The 6157-nt window shown below is 49.0% G+C and overlaps 1 long non-coding RNA gene across 1 annotated transcript; it reads left to right on the plus strand.

Moving 5' to 3' along the window:
- Nucleotides 1-333: 333 nt before the first annotated feature.
- On the plus strand, nt 334-5445 carry LOC135442126 (uncharacterized). The gene is made up of 3 exons (XR_010438620.1): nt 334-343; nt 2119-2189; nt 5292-5445. It is a non-coding gene; the product is annotated as an uncharacterized LOC135442126 (long non-coding RNA).
- Nucleotides 5446-6157: the final 712 nt, after the last annotated feature.

Consider the following 6157-nt stretch of genomic DNA (forward strand, 5'->3'; position numbering starts at 1 on the left):
CCTTTGGGGTCTGGGGCTCCTTTGGGGGTCTGGGGCTTCTTTTGGGGTTTGGGGGGTCCCTTTGGGGTCTGGGGTCACATTTGGGGTCTGAATTTGGGGTCTGGGGGCTCCATTTGGGGTCACATTTGGGGTTTGGGGTTTGGGGCAGCCCCTGCTCGTCCCGTATCCGCAATTTGGGGGGTCCTTTGGGGGTCTGAATTTGGGGTCTGGGGGCTCCTTTTGGGGTTTGGGATGGGAATGGCCCCTGCTTGTCCCGTATCCTTCATTTGGGGTCTGGGGGCTCCTTTTGGGGGTCTGGGGGCTCCTTTTGGGGTCTGGGATGGGATTGGCCCCTGCTCGTCCCGTATCCTTTGGGGTCACTTTTGGGGTCCTTTGGGGTCTGGGGGCTCCTTTTGGGGTCACTTTTGGGGTCTCCCTTTGGGGTCTGGAGTCTGTAATTGGGGGTTTGGAGTCTCCATTTGTGTTTTAGGTCTCCATTTTGGGTTTCCATTGGGGGTTTTGGGGGTCTGGGATTGGGTTTTGGGGTCCCCTTTGGGGTTTTGGGGTCCCCTTTGGGGGTTTTGAGGTTCCATTTTGGTTTTGGGGTCTCCATTTGGGTTTTAGGGTCCAATTTGGGGTTTCCATTGGGGTTTTGGGGTCGCCTTTGGGATTTTGGGGGTCTGGGATTGGTTTTGAGTTCCCTTTGGGTTTTGGGGTCCCTTTTGGGATTTTTGGGGTCCCATTTGGGGGTTTTGGGGTCTCCATTTGGGTTTTAGGGTCTCCATTTGGGGACCCCATTGAGGTTTTGGGGTTCCCCTTTGGGGTTTTGGGGGTCTGGGATTGGGTTTTGAGTTCCCTTTGAGGTTTTGGGGTCCCATTGGGGTTTTGGGGTCCCCTTTGTGGTTTTGGGGTTCCCTTTGGGATTTTGAGTTCCCATTTGGGGGTTTTGGGGTCCCCTTTTGGGTTTTGGGGTCCCCATTTGGGGTTTTGAGTTCCCATTTGGGAGTTTTGGGGTCTCCCTTTGGGTTTTAGGGTCTCCATTTGGGGTTTCCATTGGGGTTTTGGGGTTGCCTTTGGGATTTTGGGGGTCTGGGATTGGGTTTTGTGTTCCTTTTGGGGGTTTTGGGGTCTCCTTTGGTGTTTTGGGGTCCCATTTGCATTTTAGGGTCCAATTTGGGGTTTGGGGTTCCCTTTGGGGTTTTGAGTTCCCATTTTGGGTTTTGGGGTCTCCCTTTGTGTTTTAGGGTCTCCCTTTGGTTTTGGGGTTTCCATTTGGGATTTTGGGGGTCTGGGATTGGGTTTTGAGTTCCCTTTGGGGGTTTTGGGGTCCCATTGGGGTTTTGGGGTTCCCTTTGGGATTTTTGGGGTCCCATTTGCGTTTTGGGGTCCCCTTTGGGGTTTTGGGGTCCCATTTTGGGTTTTGAGGTCTCCATTTGGGATTTGGGGTCTCCATTTGGGTTTTAGGGTCTCCATTTGGGGTTTCCATTGGATTTTGGGGGTCTAGGATTGGGTTTTGGGGTCCCCTTTGGGTTTTGGGTTTTGAGGTTCCATTTTGGGGTCTCTGTTTGGGTTTTGGGGTCCCATTTGTGGGTTTTGAGATTCCATTTTGGGTTTTAGGGTCTCCATGTGGGGATTCCATTGGGATTTTGGGGTTGCCTTTGGGGTTTTGGGGGTCTGGGATTGGGTTTGGGGTCCCATTTGGGGTTTTGGGGTTCCCTTTGGGGTTTTGGGGTCCCCATTGAGGTTTTGGGGTCTCCATTTGGGTTTTGGGTTTCCCTTTGGGATTTTGGGGGTCTGGGATTGGGTTTTGGGGTCCCATTTCTGGTTTTGGGGTCCCATTTTGGGATTTGGGTCTCCATTTGGGTTTTGGGGTCTCCATTTGGGGTTTCCATTGGGATTTTGGGGGTCTGGGATTGGGTTTTGGGGTTCCCTTTGGGGGTTTTGGGGTCCCATTTGGGGTTTGGGGTCCCATTTAGGATTTGAGGTCTCCATTTGGGTTTTAGGGTCTCCATTTGGGGTCTCCATTTGGGATTTTGGGGGTCTGGGATTGGGTTTTGGGTTCCTTTTTGGGGTTTTGGGGTCCCCTTTGGGGTTTTGGGGTCCCCTTTGGGTCCCGTTGTTGCTCCCTGACCCCCCCAGCTATGACGGCGACAGCAACCACGCCCCCTGCAGGCGGCGCGGGCACCGAGCGCACTGGGCGCTGATCATCGGTGAGGGGGCCAAAAACACCCAAAATCACCCCAAAATACTCACAAAAACACCCCAAAATCACCCCAAAATCACCCCCAAAACCACCCCAAAAACCACCCCAAAAACACCCCAAAAATCTCCCCAAAATCACCCCAAAATCTCCCCAAAATCACCCCAAAAACACCCCAAAAACACCCCAAAATCACCCCAAAATCACCCCAAAAACAACCCCAAAGTCACCCCAAAATACTCACAAAAACACCCCAAAATCACCCCAAAATCACCCCAAAAATCACCCCAAAATCACCCCAAAATACTCACAAAAACACCCCAAAATCACCCCAAAAATCTCCCCAAAATCACCCCAAAATCACCCCAAAAATCACCCCAAAATCACCCCAAAATCTCCCCAAAATCACCCCAAAAACACCCCAAAATAATCACAAAAACACCCCAAAAATCTCCACAAAATCACCCCAAAAACACCCCAAAAACACCCCAAAAATCTCCCCAAAATACTCACAAAATCCCCCTAAAAATCCGTATTATTCCCTCAAAAATTCCCCCAAAATCCCCCCCAAAAAAACCCCAAAAACACCCCAAAAACACCCCAAAAATCTCCACAAAATCACCCCTAAAACACCCCAAAAATCCCCCCAAAAACACCCCAAAATCACCCAAAAATCCCCCCAAAAACACCCCAAAACCACCCCAAAAACACCCAAAAACACCCCAAAACCACCCCAAAAATCTCCATAAAATCCCCCCAAAAAACCCCAAAAACACCCCAAAATCTCCCCAAAAACACCCCAAAACCACCTCAAAAACACCCCAAAAACACCCCAAAAACACCCAAAAATCACCCCAAAAACACCCCAAAAATCCCCATAAAATCCCCCCAAAATCACCCAAAAAAACACCCCAAAATCACCCCAAAATCACCCCAAAAACACCCAAAAATCACCCAAAATCCCCCCAAAAACACCCCCAAAACACCCCAAGATTACCCCAAAATCTTCCAAAAACAGCCCCAAAATACCCCAAAATCACCTCCAAAATCCCCCCAAAAACCCCTAAAGTCACCCCAAAATCTCCCCAAAATCCCCCAAAAAACCCACAAAATTCCCCAAATTCACCCCAAAATTCGCCAAAATTCCCCCTAAAAAAACCCCAAAAAACCCCCAAATCCCCCCAAAACTCCCCCAAAATTCCCCAAAAAAATCCCCCAAAATCCCAAAATTCCCCAAATTCACCCCAAAAAATCCCCAAAATTCTCCAAAAATCCCTAAAAACCACACCCGAAAACCACCTCAAAAATCCCCCCAAAATCCCCCTAAAAAATCCGAAAAAATCCCAAAAAACCCCAAAATTGCCCAAATTCATTCCAAAATCCCCCCAAAACTCCCCAAAAATTCCCCCTCAAAATCCCAAAATCCACCCCAAAATTCCCCCTAAAAATCCCCAAAACCCACCCCAAAATCCCCCAAACTCACCCCAAAATTCCCCCTAAAAAATCCCCCCGAAAACCCCAAAATCCCCCAAATTCACCCCAAAATTCGCCAAAATTCCCCCTAAAAAATCCCCCCGAAAACCCCAAAATTCCCCAAATTCACCCCAGAACTCCCCCAAAATTCCCCCTAAAAAATCCCCCAAAATCCCCCAAAATCACCCCAAAACTCCCCCTAAATTCCCCCAAAAAAATCCCCCCAAAAAACCCCAAAACCCCCCAAAATTCCCCCTATCAAATCCCAAAAAAAACCCAAAAAATCCCCAAAATTCACCCCAAAAAAATCCCCCAAAAAACCCCCAACATTCCCCAAATTCACCCCAAAATCACCTCCAAAATCCCCCCAAAATTCCCCCTAAAAAAATCTCCAAAATCCCCAAAATTCACCCCAAAACTCCCCTAAAAAAATCCCAAAAAATCCCCCAAAATTCCCCAAAATCCCCCCAAAAAACCCCCAAAATTCCCCAAATTCACCCCAAAATTCCCCCAAAATTCCCCCTTAAAAAACCCCAAAATCCCCAAAATTCACCCCAAAATCTCCAAAAAAAATCCCCTAAAAATCCCCCCAAAACTCCCCCAATTCCCCCCTAAAAAATCCCCCAAAAATCCCCAAATTCACCCCAAATCTCCCCCAAAATGCACCAAAATTCCCCCTAAAAAAATCCCACAAAAACCCCAAATTCACCCCAAAATCACCCAAATAATCCCTAAAAATCACCCCCAAAATCCCCCTAAAAAATCCCAAAATCCCCCCAAAACTCCCCCAAAATTCCCCCTAAAAAATCCCAAAAAATCCCCAAAATTCCCCAAATAATCCCTAAAAATCACCCCAAAATCCCCCCAAAAATTCCAAAAAAACCCCCAAAATCCCCAAAATTCACCCCAAAATCCCCCTAAAAAATCCCCTTAAAAACCCCCAAAAAACCCCAAAATTTTCCCCAAAATTCACCCCAAAACTCCCCTAAAAATCCCCCAAAAAAACCCCAAAATTCCCCCTAAAAATACCCAAAAATTCCCAAAATCCCCTGTAAAAAATCCCCAAAATCCCCCCAAAGCTCTCCCAAAATTCCTCCTAAAAAATCCCAAAATTCCCCCTAAAAAATCCCAAAAAACCCCAAAATCCCCAAAATTTACCCCAAAATCCAAAAAAATCACCCCCAAAACCACCTCAAAAATCCCCACCAAATCCCCAAAATCCTCCTAAAAAAATCCCAAAAATCCCCAAAATCCTCCTAAAAAAATCCCAAAAATCCCCAAAAATCCCCCTAAAAAATTCCCAAAAAATCTCCCCAAATTCCCCCTAAAAATTCCCAAAAAATCCCCAAAATTCCCCCTAAAAAATCCCCAAAAAATCCCAAAATCCCCCCAAAAAATCCCCAAAATTCCCCAAATTCACCCCAAAATCCCCCTAAAAAATCCCCAAAAAATCCCCAAAATCCCCCTAAAAAATCCCCAAAATCCCCAAAATTCACCCCAAAAATCCCCCTAAAAAATCCAAAAAAATCCCCAAAATTCCCCCTAAAAAATCCCAAAAAATTCCCAAAATTCACCCCAAAACCCCCCCAAACCCCCATTTTTGGGGGTCTCTCTGAGCGCAGCCCCCTCCCCATTTCAGGGCTCCTGGTGGCCGTGCCCCCCCAGGCACCGCTGGGACCCCGAGTCCGGAGGGACCCCGAGATCCCCAACGTCTTCCACGCCCCCCCAATTGGGGCTGGGGGCTCTCAAATTGGGTCTGGGGGCTTCCAAAATGGGTCTGGGGGCTCTCAAATTGAGTCCAGTGGCTCCCGAATTGGGGCTGGGGGGTCCAAAATTGAGTCTGGGGGCTCTCAAATTGGGCTGGGGGCTCTCAAATTGGGTCTGGGGGCTTCCCAATTGGGTCTGGGGGTGTCCAAAATGGGGCTGGGGGTGTCCAAAATGGGTCTGGGGGCTCTCAAATTGGGTCTGGGGGCTTCCAAAATGGGGCTGGGGGCTTCCAAATTGAGTCTGGGGGCTCTCAAATTGGGGTTAGGGGTGTCCAAATTGGGGCTGGGGGCTCTCAAATTGAGTCTGGGGGCTCCAAAAATGGGTTTGGGGGCTCCCAAATTGAGTCTGGGGGTGTCCAAATTGGGGGCTTCCAAAATGGGGCTGGGGGCTCCAAAAATGGGGCTGGGGGCTTCCAAATTGGGGCTGGGGGCTCCCAAAATGGGGCTGGGGGCTCTCAAATTGGGGCTGGGGGCTCTCAAATTGGGTCTGGGGGTGTCCAAATTGGGTCTGGGGGCTCCAAAAATGGGTCTGGGGGCTCCAAAAATGGGTCTGGGGGCTTTCAAATTGGGTCTGGGGGCTCCAAAAATGGGGCTGGGGGCTCTCAAATTGGGTCTGGGGGCTTCCAAATTGGGTCTGGGGGTTCTCAAATTGGGTCTGGGGGTGTCCAAAATGGGTCTGGGGGTGTCCAAAATGGGGCTGGGGGCTCCAAAAATGGGGCTGGGGGTGTCCAAAATGGGT

Source organism: Zonotrichia leucophrys, unplaced genomic scaffold, assembly GCF_028769735.1.
Source record: "Zonotrichia leucophrys gambelii isolate GWCS_2022_RI unplaced genomic scaffold, RI_Zleu_2.0 Scaffold_1245_13512, whole genome shotgun sequence".
Taxonomy (NCBI): Eukaryota; Metazoa; Chordata; class Aves; order Passeriformes; family Passerellidae; genus Zonotrichia; species Zonotrichia leucophrys.